Genomic DNA, 19,633 nt, shown 5'->3' with positions numbered 1-19,633 from the left:
TGCTGAACCAAATATCCAGCCTCTGTATTTGGACAAAGCTTGTGCCTCAGCACAGAATCAGTGCTGAAAATAAGAACATGCCCTCCCCTTCCAGGTTTCCCTTTGCCTGACTCACTGGGGAAAATTGCTATTCCCAGCCTCTTTTGGGCCCTCAGCCAAGTTGCAGGCCTAGTGATTAGGGTTACCTCTGCCTCATTACTGATAATCTATGTCACCAGCCAGTAGGGCAGGTGGGACAGGCTCCAAGAGCTACAGGAAGGAACAGCTATTCTTTGGGTCATCCTTCCTCACCTGTCAAAGCTATAACCCTGTTCATGTGACAACTGGCAAAAATGCTATGAGCCATGGTATATGTGTCACCCAACCTCTGCCTTGTAAATAAACTACACCTGGAAACCCTGTGCTATCCTGGGGTTCTGCAAGTTTAGGAACCTCCCAAGATATTCTGGAAAGTAATTACAACACAGTTGTAATTTGAAGGTCATGATACCAGCTGTGCTCGGAGTGCCCGAACATTAAAATAGGAGAGTCTTGAGTTCTCCTACCCCCTCTAGGACAGTTTCCTTTCATCTAAATCTATTCATATGACTTTCATGGTCCTACATGATCTGACTCCTGTTTATCTCTCAGGTCTAAGTTCTGTCACTCCTCCTATCCCCAACACACACACTTCCCAACACCTGCCGTTCTGCTCTCCCATGCTATTTCAGGACCTTACAACATGAACTTGTTCCTTCTACCAAGAAATTCCATCTCCGAGAACTTCACATAGCTATTTCCTGCCATTCAAATATCACCTCCTTGCAGAGGCCTTTTCTTGCCAACCAATGTAATGCACCTGAGCCTGCCACCCCATCACTCTCCATAGCGCCTCCGTGTTTCATTTTCTCCCCAGCACTTACCCGATTCTGCAGCTATAATCTTCCCTTTGCTTGTCTGAGTTGCCTGTTGTGTCACTTCCACATTAGAATAGAAACTCCAGGAAAGCGAAAGCTTTGCCTGCCATGGTCGCTGCTATGTCCCGTGCATAGATTTATGCCAGGAAGAGAGCAGTTACTCACCCAGCATCTGTAAGATGAGTGAATACTGTTGCCATCAACCGCTTCTCCTAATCCCCACCTCTCTGGTTTGGCGTTCTCCAGGACAAAGCCCGCCGTCCCAAGGCAAGGTTTATACCTGAGATGGGCACAGGTGTGGGTGGCAGACACCACCAGGAGCACCTACCTGAAAGAGTGCATGCATCTACTGGGTTTGAATCCTGGCTCTATCACTACTAACTGTTTTTGTTCTTATTTTTTAAGAGTCTGTTTATTCCATAAGCAAGAGCGACAAAGAAAGGAAGAGAGAGAGAGAAAGCACCCCTGGATGATCTCAATGTTGTAATCCAACTCCAGCCTGAGCCAGCTGTGGATCACGGGTACACATGCGCTTGCCCTACTCAGGGTGTTCTCACGGCATGAAACCAGAACTTACCCATGTGAGTTAACCTTGAAGAACATCACCTGAGCCAACACCATCGGGCCCCGTCACTTCTTTCTGGGACCTTAGACTCATATCTGGGGTGTGTAACCTGGGGCTCTCCTTCCTGAGCCTTGGTTTTCCTCCTCTGTGAAGCAGGGAGATGGATTAGATCTCCCTCACAGAGTCTTTATAAGGATAAATAAGATAATACATGCTTAGTAAGCAGCATAGTACCAGGCCTCTGGGATCAGCAGCAATTCCAGAGGCAGAGTGGGGGAAGAGAGGGAAGGCATATGTTTGTGGGGAGGGTCAAGCCTGAGAGATGGCTGACAAGCAAAGGCTGCCCCTTTGCACTTCCTCAAGGAAGGCTTGGGAGGAGGGGTGGTGGCACTCCAGGCCATTGCTCTGCTTTAATCTACCAAGTTCATCACTGCTGGAGAAGCCAGACACAACCACTGATCAAGAGTCATTCTGGGGCTCAAATAATTACCCAGCCCTGCCCGGTGCTGTGGGGACGACGCGGATGAGGCAGACAAGGACTGTGTCCTCTAGGAAGTTAATCTAGAAGCGGAGACTAGATAAAAACACAAGGCCAAAGATAACCGAACATCATCTTTCTTACACAAGGCTATGTGTTGGCAGTGGGCCAGTTCTGCTCCTGCTACCTGGGGGTAGGGAGTCTTTTCGCACAGGTTCCCCCCATCCCACCCCAGCATACACACGTAGGCTGCAGGCCTCCAATGGGATGTGGTAAAATGGAGTCAGTGGGACTCCAAGCCGGAACACACCCCATTTTAAAATCACGGCTCCTGTGTGACCCTGAGCAAGTGACCTCATCTCTCTGAACCTCATTGCCTCATTTATAAAGAGAGCATAATACCGGGACCTACTCAACACAGGGTTGCTGGAGCAAATGGGATAGAAGTGCTTCACGCAGGGTGGGGTAGATAGAAAACACATGCCTGCAAGCCATTATAGTTTTGTTGTTGTGTTTATCCAAGTTGGAAGTACTTCAAAGAGACATCTCCAGCATTTGCCACTTGAATTCATTTCCCAAATAATACTTATGTGGTGCTTGTGCGTTGTCATTCAATCGCCTTCACAACCCTATAAGAAAGGCTTTTTTTTCTTTTTTCTTTTTATTGCCATAGAATGCACACTCACTCAAGAGAGACAAAGTGAGACGGAGAAAACACCACTCGCCCCATGGTCACACCACAATCCCTTTCCATTTCCCCGTCTCATTGGGATTTGGGGCACACACACACACACACATACACACATGCACCTGGCATGTTTTTTAAGAACAAACCACCAGGGCTGAGATTTGAACTATGGTCAGCCATGTAGGATCCAAATCTCTTACCCTCTAGGCTATGGGACTGGCCCTGTCTTTTTTTTTAAATACCATATTTTAACGCATCTTATAAAATGTATCATCTTAATCTTTTTTTCGAATTTACTTGTTTTCTAAATTGACAGATAAAACTGTATGTATTTACTGTGTGCAACACAATATTTTGAAGTATATAAACTTCGTGGAAAGGTTAAATCTAGCTAATTATCATACGCATTATCTCACAGGGCTGTCTTTTGTGGTGAGAACACTTCACAAGCACTCTCCTAGCATTTTTCAATGACGCAATGTATCATCGTTAACACCATGCTGTGCACCAGAGCTCTTGAGCTTAATTCTGCTAACTATAATCTGTGCCCTTGTGCCAGCCTCTCCCCACCTACTCCCACCAACACCCAATGTCTGGTAACTACCTTCCAATTTCTATTTCTTTTTCTTTTCTTCTCTTTTCCTTATTTTTTTTTAACATGGCAACTTTTTTATCATTATTTTTATTTAACTCTATTTATTTTATTTCGAGGAGAGGGATAGAGTACGAGAGGGGGGGGTGAGAAAGCAAGCCGCCAGGTCCAGGACTCGAACCATGATCAGCCATGTGGGAGTCTAGTGCCCTTAACCACCATGCCACCTGCTGGCCCCAGCATTTTTTGTTTTAAATTTGCAGAGGACACATGTGCTCACCAGAGACACAGAGAGACACGGCAGGGAGGAGAAAGTACCTCCCCTCCTAGTGGAATGTGTTCACAACGCATTCCCTTCTCCTCCATTTCGCCATCCTGTCAGGATTCTGGGCATGCGTACACACATGCCCAACATATTTTTCAAGCTATTGGGTCAAAGACTTGAACCACACAATTGGTCTTGTAATCTAGCTCCCTTACTCACCAGGCCATAGGGCTGGCCCGGAGGCATTTTTAGAAAATCTTTAAGACAGTTAAAAAAAATTTGTTATTGACTTATGATAACTATACATATTTATGGTGGACAGTGTAATTTTTTCAATACAAGAATACAATGTGTGGGACCAGCAGTTAGCATAATGGTTATGTCGCTGGACTCCCATGTAGTCGACCGCTGTTTGAGTCCCAGACCTGGTGGGTTAAACTCGCACTGGGTGCGTGTGCGTGCATGCCCAAGATCCCCAGAGGAGAATGGAGGAGAAGGGATTGCGGAGTGACCATCCCCCCTGGGGGGTAATTTCTTGCTTTCTGTCTCTCTATCTCTCTCTGTCTTTCTGGAGAGTGCATACCTCTTATGAAAAAAAACCCCCCAAAAAAAAAAAAAAAAAAGAAAATGAATACAATGTGCGACAATCAGGATAATACACATGTCCATCACTTCAAATATTTATCATTATTTTATGTTAGTAACATTCAAAATCCTCTTTTATCTATTCTGGAATATATAATAAATGTATAATATATAATAAATTACCCGGTTGTGCCATAGAACACTAGAACTTATATCTCTTATCAAACTGCAATTTTGTATCCACTAACCAACACCTCTCTATCCCCCCTACCCTTCTCAGCCTCTAGTAACCCCTGTTACACTTTCTATCTACTCTCTACTTCTATGAGATCAACATTTTTAGATCCTACACATAAATGAAGTCATATAACATTTGTCTTCATATGCATGGCTCATCTCACATAACATAATGGCCTCTGATTTCATCCACGTTTGTCACTTAAGACAGTATTTCTTTCTTTTTTACGATGGAGTAGTATTTTATTGTCACAGTAGTCCCCCACCCTTATCCTCAGTTTTGTTTTCCATAGTTTCAGTTATCCACAGCTATCGAGGTCTGAAAATAGGTAAATACAAGATATATTGAGAAAGAGAAGGAGACCACCTTCATGTAATGTTTATAGTTCAGCATTATAATTGTTTCATTTTCTTAGTTATTGTTATTCATCTCTTACTATGTCTCATCTATAACTTAAAATGTTATAAGTATGTATGCGTAGGAAAAATATATAGATCAATACTACCCACAGCTTCAGGCATTCATTAGGGGTGTTAAAGGGTATCTACCACAGATAGAGGGAGACTTCATGTTTTCTTCATTTGTTTATCCATTGGTGGACACTTAGGTTGACTGTAAATACTTGGCTATTGTAACTAGTGATACCTTAAACATGGGAATGCAGATATGTCTTAGACATACCGATTCCATTTCCTTCAGATGTAAGCCCAGTAATAGGATTCTTGAATCCATCATAACCATTTTTAAGTGCACAGTTCAGTAGTAATAACTGTATTCATGTTGTGCAACAGCTCTCTGGAGGCTTTTGACTTGCAAAATTGAAACTATACCCATTGAACACCATCTCCCCTCCTCCCCCTACCACCCGCAGCCCCCGGTAATCACCATCCCACTTTCTGTTCTAAAAGGTACTATTTTAGATCTATTTTGCACATTAAGAAACCAGTTTCAGCTACATAAATTGCTGGAGTCAGAGCAAAATGAAATGTGGATCTTTGCATTTAAAACGCACAAAGAATGTCAAGATGAAGACAACAGAGCTTTGGCCCAATACAGGACAGTCACTCAGGTCCAGAGAAATTAAGAAACTTTCCCAAGGTCGCACAGCAAAACCATCCCACTTTCTGTTCTAAAAGGTACTATTTTAGATCTATTTTGCACATTAAGAAACCAGTTTCAGCTACATAAATTGCTGGAGTCAGAGCAAAATGAAATGTGGATCTTTGCATTTAAAAACGCACAAAGAATGTCAAGATGAAGACAACAGAGCTTTGGCCCAATACAGGACAGTCACTCAGGTCCAGAGAAATTAAGAAACTTTCCCAAGGTCGCACAGCAAATGTTGCAGCCAAGATTCAAGGCCAGCCACTAAAATAAAGTGACTTCCATTTCTTACTGTAAACTCCCTACAAACGAGACCTTGACTTGATAACCGCTGATTTCCCAGTACCTAGCACATATTGGCATGCATAACATATTTTAGAAGAAGAAATAGATGAATCACATTAACCGGAGAGAAAAGAGATTTCTCTGTAATTCTTTTCTCTGCCTCAGCTCTGGCACAAGTGACATGCCTCCTCCTGCTCCTCCCTCGTGTTTACCTAGCCCTTGAGCTCCTAGGAAAAGCAAGCAAGTGTGGCATGTGCCTCTGCGTGTAATACCCACATGCCAGACACTTTTATGAGGCTCCATCTCTTCGGAGCATTCCTAGTCTTTGAGTCCCACTTTTATGGGGTGGCGTGAAGTTAGGAGACGCTGGATAATGTGAGGTCATGGAGCCATGTTCAAAGTAGCTCTGGGTGTCTAGGATACCTGGAGTGTATGACCAAGTCCCCTTTCTGATCTCAACAGATGAAAATAAGAACTGAATTATTAAAGTATGAAAAGCAGAACAAATATATATAAAGCAAAAAGGAGTTTTATCAGCCCAGCCTGCTGGTGCAGTCAGAAGCAAACTCAGTGCTGGAAGCCACATGGCCAACTACGGGTTCAGATCTGGCTTGAAAACATACAGGGCGTATGAGTGTGTGTCCAATATCCCAAAACGTTAGAGGGCTGGGAAAAAGGGATTGAAGTGTGATGAGCCTCTGTCAGACATGCTTTTCTCTCTCTTTCATACATACATTCTTTCTATTGTGAATAAAATAAATAAGCCCTTACTATTATTATTTTTTAGAGGCTTTTGCTATAGGGTGTGTACGCTTACCAGAAAGACAGAGAGACAGAAAGTGAAAAAGCACCCACCGGGGGCGTGGTCAAGCCACAATCCCTTCTCTATTCTCTTCTTGGGATCTTGGGCACACACGCACACGTGCCTGGCGTGAGTTTAAGCCACTGGGTCCGGGACTTGAACCATGGTCGACTGCATGGGAGTCCAGTGATGTAGCCATTATGCTATCTGCTGACCCCAATAACCCTTTTTTAAAAAATGAGTTTTATTTATGATTTTGGCATTAAATTTTTTTGCACTTAATGCCATACCATAAAATACGTTAAAGTTGACTAGGCTAATCTAATCAGATCAATCTAATCTTTACTAGATTTAAGGAGCTAACCTAATTGTTTCTTTGAAAGGGATAAATGTTTTGTTTGAATCTTAGTGGAATTCTTGCTTGGCAGTCTAGGGGAAAAGAAAGATGAAAATGCAGGGAACCTAAATGAATTGATCTTACTTCTGATGTGGTGATATCTCGCTATTGTCGTTCTATACATGACTTCCTCTTAGTTTAAATATTCTTTCTCTGTTTATTTTTAGTAAGACAGTAAATACCTGAGAGCTTACCAAGAACAAGATCATTACCAATAACTCACATCCCCTGGGGTCTGCCTACATCTCATCCTTCCATCTCAGAAGTAATCACTATGGAATTTTGTATTTTCTAGTCATCTTTTAAAAGACGTATTAATATGTATGCCTAACTAAATAATGCATTGCTTAGCTTTACATGTCTTTGAAATTCAAATGTCATCTTTTGATACTTGCTTTTTTTTTTGGCTCTAGAGAAGCTAAAAAGATTCTTCCACCATGTTGTTGCATATAGCTATAGTTTATTTCTTTTCAATGCTATGTAATATTCCTCTAGCCAGGCCCAGTCATAATGCTGGAAGCCACATGGTAATGGTAGGTCAAGCCCCTAGCCCTGTCAGCAGCTGAAACATGCAGGACACTAGTGAGGGTGCCCAGGATCATTCTGTAGGCTGGAGGATGGGAGGAAGAGGATCACAGCACGATCGGACCCTGTGAAGGATGTCTCTCTCCCTCTTTCTCTGTCTCACTTGTGTGCATACATGCTGTAGCATAAATAAAGGAGAAAAGAACCTAAAATTATATTTACATAGATCTTCCTCTATCTGGATAGACCAAAATGTCATTATCTATTCCTATATTGGGAAGCTGGCTTGTTTCTAGTATTTTGCTGTTAAATAGAGAGCTTCCATGAAATTCTTGATATAAGTATGCAAGTTTTATTTTGGGCATGTAACCAAGAGTGGACTTCCTGATACGTAGGGTATAGCAACGCTCGAATTTTTTTTTTTTTGAATGAATGAAAACTTGTTTCCCAAAGTGATTGTTAGCAATGTATATCCCACCAAGGATGCACATGGATTCCTCTGATTCCCCATCTTTCACACATGGTATTGTACACCTTTTTAACTATGCTAATCAAACGAGTGTTGCATTAATAAATTAGTGAATAATGGGGAGACAGTGGATTGCTTATATAAATTTTCAAAAAAAAATCTGTTCATACCATGACTTAATTTATGGCTCTAGCTTTCAACAAACTGAACATTCTTTAAAGTACTGCTAAGAAGAAAGCAAAATAAAAAGCAGTCAATTATAATGTTGCAAGAAACTTCTGAAAACTAAAATCATCCCACCCTATATAAATCACCAGAAAGTATAAATAATTAAGTACCAAAATTTTGATGAACATCATAAATTCAGCTAGTCATTTATCAATATGGAATTGCTAAAGAATAATCTAGAAAAGGGGTCAGTAAATTGTGTGTGTACTTGTATGTTGTGTGTGCATGAGTGTGTGGGGTTATTTTTAGACAGGATCTGACTGTACTGCAATCCTCCTGCCTCAGCACCCTAAATAGCTGAGACTACAGGTGCACACCACCACACTTGGCTTTTTTTTTTTTTTTTTTTTTTTTAGTAAGAGAGAGAAATTTTTGCTATAGGGTGCATGTACTCGCTGGAGAGACAGAGAGAAATCACCCCCCAGAGGCATGGTCACACTGCAGTGTTCTCTTCCATTCTCCTCTTGAGATTTTGGGAATGCACACACACATGCCTGGCATGAGTTTTAAGCTCCCAGTCTGGAACTGGAACCATGATTGACTATGTGGGAGTCCATCAATGTAATCCTTATGCCATCTGCTGGTCTCCTCACTTGGCTTTTTAGAAAGAACCAGGAATAGAACCTGTGCCTCCCATGTGACCTCACTCTGAGGAGCAGCAGCAGCTGGGCTGCTTTTCCTTTAAAAGGCTTGATCGTACATATGTCATATGCCATGAAATATTATGTCCTTTAATTTTTCCTTTGCTCTTTAAAGATACGAGAATCAAGGGCTAGCAGGTAGTATAATGGCTAAGGTGCTGGACTCCCACATGACCTACCGTGGTTCAAGCCCCAGACCTGGCAACATGAAAATCACTTGCGTCAAATTCTGAAAGCAGAATGGAGGAGAAGGGATTAAGTGTGGCCATACTCCCTGGGGAGTGATTTCTCACTTTCCCTCTCATGTCTCTGTCTTTCTGGCAAGTGGATGGGTCCAAAGGGAAAATAAAAAAAAAAAAAAAAAAAAAAAAAAAAAGTTAAAATTATTCTTAGCTTGTGGACCATACAAAAACAGGTAGTAGGCTTGACAGCTGTAGATTGCAGACCATTGATCTAGAATAACAAAATCAATAAAAAAATTTGTGTCTTTGATAGAATTGAATGGGTTAGGCTTTTGGAAGTGACTTTTTATTATGCTTTTCTATTGAAACTATTATGGTTTCAATGCAAAAAACAACTGACCATTTTGAGAAAAAATGTTGATGATCCACAAAAAATAAAAAACAGCAGACTTATCAAATGACAGGTGCTGAGACATTTGGGTATCCATATGTGGAAAATCAAATGAAATAGAAGCCATAGTTCATTCCACACACAAAAATAAATTCCAGCTAGATAAAAGAATTGAATGTGAGGGCCAGCCCCATGCACAGTGGTTGAGTGCTATGTGAAGGGAAATGCATCTCACATGACTGACCTCAGCTTGAGTTCCTGCACCAGAGTCTGAAAGACTCACTGAGTGCATGTGTGTGCATGCCCAAAATCCTGACAGGATGGAGAAGTAGAGGTGAAAGGGTTATGGTGTGGCCATGTTGCAATGGGGGTTGCTTTCTTTATCTCTCTTTTTGTCGGGAGAGAAAGAGAGAGAGAGAGAGTGAAAGAGAGAAAGAGAAAGCATGTACACTCTGGCAAAAGAAAAAAAAAAAGAATTAAATGTGAAAAGCAAACCAAAAAGCTTTCAGAGCATAGTAGACTATCATGTGATATTAGTTTGGGGAAAGATTTTTAAAATATGGATAAAATGCACTAATTGTAAAGAAAAATTTTGTTGAATTTAGTAGCATTGTAATCAAGCATTTTCTATTCATCAAAGTATAATTGAAATAACAATTAAATTAAGAAGGAATGACAGGGCTGGCTCCATAGTGTAGTGGTTAAGGGAGTGGGATCCCAAATTGCCAACTGCAGTTGGAATCCCAGGCCCAGCAGCTTGAAAAACATACCCGGTTCATGTGCATGCAGACCCCATATCCCCACAGGAATGGAGAGATGGAGAAGGGATTGCAGTGTGACCACGTCCTCTGAGGAGAGCGCTCTTGCTCTCTCTCTCTCTCTCATACATCCTCTGTCAATTAAAAAAAAATCTAAAAATAAAAAGGAATGATAGACCTAGAAAAATCACTTTTACAATTTATAACCTATATTTAATCAATGCTAAAATTGTGTAAAAATGTGTCAAAATTCAATGAGGACCAAAATACTAGTAGGTACAACTTTATTAAAAAATGAAAAATAACACAAGCAACCATTATGTTCTTCCTGCTCCAATGTTGCCTAGCAAGGACACATTAGTTCTGTGGGTTTTCTGCCAAAAATGCATGACCCGAATCTATGAGAACACATTAAACAAGCACAAATTGAGAGGTATATAATAAACAAATTATTCTATACTCTTAAAAAATGTCAAAAGACAAAAAAAGTCTAAGCAAATGTTTCAGATTAAAGGAGATTTAAGAGATATGACAACTAATTGCAGTGTGTGATCCAGGATTGAATCAAAGACCAGGAAAAAAGAGAGAGAAAGATGAATGACATTAGTGTTTGGCAAAACTTGAATCTGAACTGTGGATTAAATAATAGCTCTCTGTCACTGTTACCTTTTCTGATTTTGATCATTGTAATCCAGTTTTATAAGAAAGTCTTTGTTTTTAGGAAATATACTAGATGTTCCTAGGGATAAAGGGTCATGATATTGGGAGCTGGGGGTAGCATGGTGGTTAAGACATTGGACTCCCATATGGCAAAATGCAGTTCGAGTTCCAGACCTGGTAGCTTGCTTTCTCACTCTCTCTCTCTCTCTCTCTCACTTTCTCTGGTGGGCACATGTGCCCTACAGCAAATTTTTAAAATAATAGTAGTAAAATTAAAAAAAAATCTTTTAGAAAAAGGATCATGGCCTCAAAATTCTCTCACATAGTTCAGAAATACAGATATGAGTCCAAGAGAGAGAATACAAATGATAAAGAAAATGGAACCAAATGTAAAAAAAGCAGTGAATCAGGGCCATCAGGTACATGATAGTTAAGGCATTGGACTCCTATGTGGTTCTAGTTCCGATGGCTTAAAAATTACACCGGGGCACTTGCACGTGTGTGCTCAAAATCCTGAGAGGAAATGGAGAAGGGATTGAGTCATGACCATCCTCCTCTAGGGGCTGATTTCTCACTTTCTCTCTGTCTGTCTCTGTCTCTCTCATGCAAGTGCATGAACCCTATGGAAAAAATCTAAAAAATAAAAAAGTGGTGAATATGAGCACAAAGTAGTTAGAAGTTTATGTTATTCTTATAATTCATCTGTTATTGCAATTTTTCTGTAAGTATAAAATTATATCACAATAAAAATTTTAAAGACAATTATTTAAAATATATTTTTAAGGTTTTTATATGCTACAAAGTGTGTCTGCTCACTGGAGAGAGACAGAGAGAAAAAGAGAGAAAGAAAGTAAGAAGATACCACCCATCCCCAGGGAGTTAGCCATGCCGCAATCCTTTCTGCTCCATTGTCCTCTCAGAATTTGGGGCATGTGTGCATTCACACCCAACATGTTTTTCAAGCCATGGGGTCGGGGACTCAAACTGCACAGTAGGCAATGTGAAATCCAACTGCCATAATCACCATACCACCAGCTCAAAAGACAATATTTTAATCTAAAAGTCTGTATTCTGTATGATTCCAACTATATTCCAACTTATACTTACATAAGTATACATATAGATATATAGAGATTGTTATACATTTGTCAAAACCCATAGAATGGAGACCAGTAGACAGCATAATGGTTATGTCACTGGACTCCCATGTAGTGGGAGTGGTTCAAGTTCTGGACCTAGCAACTCAAAATTCACACTGGGCATGTGTGCATGCATGCCCAAAATCCCTAGAGGAGAATAAGGAAAAAGGGATTGCAGTGTGGCCATCCCCTGGGCAGGTGATTTCTCATTTTCTGTTTCTCTGTCTCTCTCCATCTCTCTGGCTAGCACATGCACCCTATAGCAAAAACAAACAAACAAACAGAAATTCTTTAAAAAAAAAAAAAAACATACAATGTACAATACAATAAGTAATATAATCCTAACATAAGCTATGAACGTTGGGGGCCAGCCTGTGACCTGGTGGCTAAAGTAGTTGGATTCCACATGGCCAACCGCGTGGTTCAGCTCTGAGATCCAGTAGCTTGAAAAATATGCTGGACATGTGTGAGTGTGTGCCCAAAACCCCAACAGGAAGAAGAGACAGAGAAGGGATTGTGGCATGATCATCCCCCATGAGGGATGCTTTCTCTCTCTCTTTTTCCTTCTCTCTCTCTCTCTCTCTGGCCATTACACATGCCCTTTGGCAAAATTAACAAAACACACAAAACTATGGACTTCAGTTAATAATAAATTGGCTCATCAATTGTAATGAATATATATCACAAATACATACATTTGCTTTTTTTAGAGAGAGAGAGATTTGTTACAGGCTGCATGCACTCTCTGGAGAGACAGAGAGACAGAAACCAAGAAATCCCCCCCTTCATGGGGGATGGCCATATTGCAATCACTTCTCTATTCTCAAGATTTTGGGAACACACACACACACACCAGGCGTGAGTTTTAAGCCACCTGGTACAAGACTTGATCTGCAGCTGACTACACAGGCGACATAACCATTATGCCATCTGCTGGCCCCACATATATACAAAACATTAACAATAATGATTGTACTACTCTGAATACATCTGCTTTTTTTTTTTGGTGGTGGGGAGGTTTTTGCTATAGGGCGTGTGTGCTCGCCAGGAAGACAGAGAGAGACAGAGAGACAGAAAGTGAGAAATCACCCCCAGGGGGGATCGCCACGCCGCAATCCCTTCTCCTCCATTCTCCTCTTAGGACCTTGGGCACTTATGCACACGCACCTGGTGTGAGTTTAATCCACTGGGTCCTAGACTCGAACAACGCTCGGCTACATGGGAGTTCAGCGACATAGCCATTACGCTAACTGCTGGTCCCATGAATACATCTGCTTTCACCTGATCTCAGGGCATGTTAATAACAGTGAAACTGTATGAAGGGAAGCTTAAATGGAAGCTTTGTATTTTCCACTCAGTTTTTCTATAAACCTGAACTGTTCTAAAAAGAAACTAGGAGCCAGCAGATGGCTTGGTGGTTAAGACTTTGGACTCCATGTGGCTAATCAAGGTTCAAGTCCCAAACCTGGTGATTTGAGAATCATGCCTGGCATGTGTGTATGCATGCCCAAAATCACAAGAAGAAAATAGAGGAAAAGGGACTTTGGTGTTGTCATCTCTGCTGGGGAGTGATTTCTTACTTTCCCTTTATCTGTTTCTCTCCAATGAATGCATATATACTATGGCAAAAAACTAAAAACAAAAAAATAAATAAATAAACTCTATTATGTTTTTTAAATGTATAACTTGAGAGTGAAAGCAAATGGGGAGTATCAGAGAAGATGTTTGCAACACCAGAAATAGCCAAAAGACTAATATAATACCCGGAATCCACAGACACTTCCCACAAAAAGAAAGTCAAATGAAGTGAAGAGGCATTTTACATAAGAGAAATTTCAAACGGCCAATAAATACGAGGGGACTTCAAACAGTTCATGGAAATGTCATTAAAGGATGGATTTATTTGGGTGCCAAAAAGTTATAAAATCCACACATAGTCTTTTCATAATATGCACTCTTCATGAACTTTGCGAAGACCCCTTGTATGTGAAAAGGTGCTCAACCTTTTCATAATCAAGAAAGTTCAAATTAAAACAATGATACAATATTACATATTGGCAAAAACTAAGAAGTCTGACAACCCCAAGTATTGACAAGGAAGTGAAGGAATGGACACTGCTGAGAGAAGTGCCAGCCGGTACAACTGTTTTGAAAAATAGCTTTTGCATTGTATTCCTAGGTAAATTCATGGAAGAATACATGTTTTTGTACTATAGGAACATGTATGAACTATGCATGAGAGCACTGTTCATAATGGCAAGATTTTAAGAGTCAAAGCCAGGAGTAGGGCCAGAGCCCCATGGCACAGAGGTAAGCACTGCTGTGCAGAAGGAGCTGGATCCCATGTGGCCAACCAGGGCTCAAGTACCGGCTCTAAAGTGTTTTTTCTGGTGGCTTGAATACATACTGGGTGTATGCCTGCCCAGGATCATGACTGGATAGAGAACTAGAGGGACAAGGATTGTGTGTGACCAGGCCCGATGGCAAGGTGTTTCCCCTCGCTCTCTAAATGTGCCCTCTGACATTTATAAAAAAGAATTAGTTAAAAAGGTCTATTTACGAGAGAACCAGCAGTTAGCGTAATGGCTATGTCACTGGACTCCCACATAGTCGACCGCAGTTCACATCCCGGACCCGGTGGCTTAGAATTCACGCCGGGCGCGTGTGCGTGCGTGCCCAAGATCCCGAGAGGAGAATGGAGGAGAAGGGATTGCAGCATGACCACCACCCCTGGGGGGTGATTTCTCGCTTTCTGTTTCTCTGTCTTTCTCTCTGGCGAGCGCACTACCCTATAGCAAAAATCTCTCAAAAAAAAAAAAAAAGGTCTATTTACGAGATGGTAAATAAGCTGCGATATATTTCCACAGTGAAATATTTTACAATAATGAAAATTAACAAACGACTACTCACTACATGAATGAATTTCATGAATATAATGTTAAGTTTAAAAACTAAGGTACACAGGGTTGGACAGTGGTGCAGCAGAAACAGAACAGTCTGGGACACAGACCCACATGGGAAGGTTTTAAGTTGGTATATGCCCATGATCTGGGACTGAGGTGGGGGGCGTATCATGGTTTGGGAACCTCACTAAAGGTACTCTGTTTCCCTCACTCATGGATAAAAGGAAAGAATCCTTAAAAAAAATGGAAAAAGAAATGTTTGGATTTTTATTACATAAAATGCAAAATAAATGAAATAAATAAGATAGACACTATAAAGAGAATGAACCATCTGAGGCACGCTGGTGATTTAATATTTGAGGGACATGTCTACCTTTTATAAATTTCAGCTGAAGGGCACAGAGATTCGATTTAGAATCTGGTGACTACTGTTGGTGCACTTGTAAGATTTAATTAAATACATATAACAGCCTCTGTGGGGTAGACTTCATTCTAACTTCCTGAGCCTGGATAGTACACTAGCAAGACAGGCCATAGGGAAAATTTCTTGGGTCTCCCTCTCTGTTCTTCTGAACTCAAATTTCGGCATAAGAAAATAAAGTAACGGTTCTGCTTAGTGTCTATGGTAGGTGATGTGAAGGCACAATGGTTTTGAGAATGATAAGGTACAAAACCTCATGACATGGGAATTCCAGAATTACTACATTATGAAGACAGGGATGCTTCATTCATCATAAGTGTAGTGCCTAACACTTTTCGACAGCTTATAAAAATAACATTGGGGAGCTTCAAGATGAAGTGGAATATCTCCTTCCCTGCCACTGACTGCCAGAAACTCATTGAAGTGGACGACGCAAACTTCGTACTTTTTATGAGAAGCATATGGTCACAGAAGTAAGGGACATTCCTGTTACAGACCACGGAGAACTGAAGAAAGGAAGTGCAAATCTGTTCGGAGTTGCATTGTGGATGCCAATCAGAGTATTCTCAACTTGATAATTGCAAAAAAAAAAAAAAAAAAAAAAGGAGGGAAGGATATTCCAGGACTGACTGATACTACAGTGCCTCGTCGGCCTAAGGGGAGACTAGCAGAATCCCAAAAGTTTCGATCTCTCTAAAGAAGATTATCTCTGCCATTATGTTGTAAGAAAGCCCTTAAATAAAGAAGGTAAGAAACCCAGGACCAAAACACCTAAGATTCAGCATCTTTTGACTCCATGTGTCCTACAACACAAACCCCGCCAAATTGCTCTCAAGAAGCAACGTACTAAGAAAAATAACGAAGAATATGCTAAACTTTTGGCCAAGAGAATGAAAGAGGCCAAAGAAAAATGGCAAGAACAGATTGTCAAGAGACACAAGCTGTCCTCTCTGAGACGTTCTACTTCTAAGTCTGAATCCAGTCAAAAATAAGATTTTTATAATAGAAACAAATAAATAAGATCAGATCTCAAAAAAATAATAATAAGGTTGGGGAGAACGGACAAGGAGAACAGTTCCACATTACTAAAAAAAAAAAAAAAAGACTAGAAAATTGAAATTTAAGTATTTGATGAAATAGACCATTATGTTAATTAGTCAAGGGACTCAATTTAAATCTCATCATAAGTATATTTATTACAGGTTGTAAGTGCATTTTGACCTTTTTTTATACAATTTGAATTGAGGTCTCCTTAAGTAAGTGTCCAGGGTGAACAAAACTTAGTAAAGTGCTCTCAGGTGAGAACAGTTGGACCAAATTGTCGTATTGACTTAATTCTTTCCAAAGATAATCATGCTTCCTCTGATGGATTCTGATCCACATTACCCTATCCTTAGGGTGTGATCCACTTTGAGACCCATTAGGTTGATTAAATTAGGCATTTAGGAGAAAGGGGATTAGCCAAAGACTAGTGAAAAGATTTGGATTCACCACTTTAGTGTGAATGCCAAGATTATTGATCATTTTCTTTATATACTCAGCGTTGTAAGAAAAGTCATGATGTGTTTTTCTCTTTTTCTATGCAAAAGTGTGTCATGACTTTTGCAACTATCCAACATATTAAATTTACTATAGGACACATATGCTCACCAGAGAGAGAAAGTGAGAAATCATCCCCCCAGGGAAGACGGCCATGCTAAAATCCCTTCTCCCTGCATTTTCCTCTTGGGATTTTAGGCTTACACATGCACAAACCTGGTGAATTCTTCAAACTGCCAACCTGGAACTCACACTGTTCAGTTGACCATATGGGAGCACCTTAACCACCACACCACTGGCTGGCCTCTGATTGATCATTTTCTTGTCCAGTTTTTCTTTCATTAGAAATAACTTTCCTCTTAGGACCAGCAGTTGGCGTAATGGCTATGTCCCTGGATTCCCATGCAGTTGACTGCGGTTTGAGTCCTGGATCGGGTGGCTTAAACTCACTCCAGGCACGTGTATGTGCATGCCCAAGATCCCAAGAGGAGAATGGAGGAGAAGGGATTGTGGCATGGCCATCCCTCTGGAGGGTAATTTCTTGCTTTCTGTCTCTCTGTCTCTTCCTCTGTCTTTCTAGAGAGTGCACGCACTATAGCAAAAACCTCACACACCAAATATATGCATATATATATATATATATATATACATACACATATATCAGCTGAAGGGCACAGAGATTCGATTTAGAATCTGGTGACTACTGTTGGTGCACTTGTAAGATTTAATTAAATACATATAACAGCCCCTGTGGGGTAGACTTCATTGTAAGTTCCTGAGCCTGGATAGTACACATGGATAGTACACTAGCAAGACAGGCCATAGGGAAAATTTCTTGGGTCTCCCTCTCTGTTCTTCTGAACTCAAATTTCGGCATAAGAAAATAAAGTAACGGTTCTGCTTAGTGTCTATGGTAGGTGATGTGAAGGCACAATGGTTTTGAGAATGATAAGGTACAAAACCTCATGACATGGGAATTCCAGAATTACTACATTATGAAGACAGGGATGCTTCATTCATCATAAGTGTAGTGCCTAACACTTTTCGACAGCTTATAAAAATAACATTGGGGAGCTTCAAGATGAAGTGGAATATCTCCTTCCCTGCCACTGACTGCCAGAAACTCATTGAAGTGGACGACGCAAACTTCGTACTTTTTATGAGAAGCATATGGTCACAGAAGTAAGGGACATTACTGTTATCACAGAAGTAAGGGACATTCCTGTTACAGACCACGGAGAACTGAAGAAAGGAAGTGCAAATCTGTTCGGAGTTGCATTGTGGATGCCAATCAGAGTATTCTCAACTTGATAATTGCAAAAAAAAAAAAAAAAAAAAAAAAAGGAGGGAAGGATATTCCAGGACTGACTGATACTACAGTGCCTCGTCGGCCTAAGGGGAGACTAGCAGAATCCCAAAAGTTTCGATCTCTCTAAAGAAGATTATCTCTGCCATTATGTTGTAAGAAAGCCCTTAAATAAAGAAGGTAAGAAACCCAGGACCAAAACACCTAAGATTCAGCATCTTTTGACTCCATGTGTCCTACAACACAAACCCCGCCAAATTGCTCTCAAGAAGCAACGTACTAAGAAAAATAACGAAGAATATGCTAAACTTTTGGCCAAGAGAATGAAAGAGGCCAAAGAAAAATGGCAAGAACAGATTGTCAAGAGACACAAGCTGTCCTCTCTGAGACGTTCTACTTCTAAGTCTGAATCCAGTCAAAAATAAGATTTTTATAATAGAAACAAATAAATAAGATCAGATCTCAAAAAAATAATAATAAGGTTGGGGAGAACGGACAAGGAGAACAGTTCCACATTACTAAAAAAAAAAAAAAAGACTAGAAAATTGAAATTTAAGTATTTGATGAAATAGACCATTATGTTAATTAGTCAAGGGACTCAATTTAAATCTCATCATAAGTATATTTATTACAGGTTGTAAGTGCATTTTGACCTTTTTTTATACAATTTGAATTGAGGTCTCCTTAAGTAAGTGTCCAGGGTGAACAAAACTTAGTAAAGTGCTCTCAGGTGAGAACAGTTGGACCAAATTGTCGTATTGACTTAATTCTTTCCAAAGATAATCATGCTTCCTCTGATGGATTCTGATCCACATTACCCTATCCTTAGGGTGTGATCCACTTTGAGACCCATTAGGTTGATTAAATTAGGCATTTAGGAGAAAGGGGATTAGCCAAAGACTAGTGAAAAGATTTGGATTCACCACTTTAGTGTGAATGCCAAGATTATTGATCATTTTCTTTATATACTCAGCGTTGTAAGAAAAGTCATGATGTGTTTTTCTCTTTTTCTATGCAAAAGTGTGTCATGACTTTTGCAACTATCCAACATATTAAATTTACTATAGGACACATATGCTCACCAGAGAGAGAAAGTGAGAAATCATCCCCCCAGGGAAGACGGCCATGCTAAAATCCCTTCTCCCTGCATTTTCCTCTTGGGATTTTAGGCTTACACATGCACAAACCTGGTGAATTCTTCAAACTGCCAACCTGGAACTCACACTGTTCAGTTGACCATATGGGAGCACCTTAACCACCACACCACTGGCTGGCCTCTGATTGATCATTTTCTTGTCCAGTTTTTCTTTCATTAGAAATAACTTTCCTCTTAGGACCAGCAGTTGGCGTAATGGCTATGTCCCTGGATTCCCATGCAGTTGACTGCGGTTTGAGTCCTGGATCGGGTGGCTTAAACTCACTCCAGGCACGTGTATGTGCATGCCCAAGATCCCAAGAGGAGAATGGAGGAGAAGGGATTGTGGTGTGGCCATCTCCCCTGGGGGGGGGGGGGATTTATGGGTTTCTCTGTGCCTGTCTCCTCTCCAGCAAGCACACAGGCCCTATGGCAAAACCT

At 40.6% G+C, this 19,633-nt stretch overlaps 2 pseudogenes; both read left to right on the top strand.

The window, feature by feature from the left end:
* Positions 1–15,584: 15,584 nt before the first annotated feature.
* On the top strand, positions 15,585–16,204 carry LOC114007780 (40S ribosomal protein S6 pseudogene; annotated as a pseudogene).
* A 1,628-nt stretch (positions 16,205–17,832) lies between these two features.
* On the top strand, positions 17,833–18,482 carry LOC114007779 (40S ribosomal protein S6 pseudogene; annotated as a pseudogene).
* Positions 18,483–19,633: the final 1,151 nt, after the last annotated feature.

Source organism: Tupaia chinensis, unplaced genomic scaffold, assembly GCF_000334495.1.
Source record: "Tupaia chinensis unplaced genomic scaffold, TupChi_1.0 Scaffold000231_2, whole genome shotgun sequence".
Taxonomy (NCBI): domain Eukaryota; kingdom Metazoa; phylum Chordata; class Mammalia; order Scandentia; family Tupaiidae; genus Tupaia; species Tupaia belangeri.
Note: the sequence above shows the minus strand (reverse complement) of the source record. Positions and strands in the feature narration are given on the sequence as shown.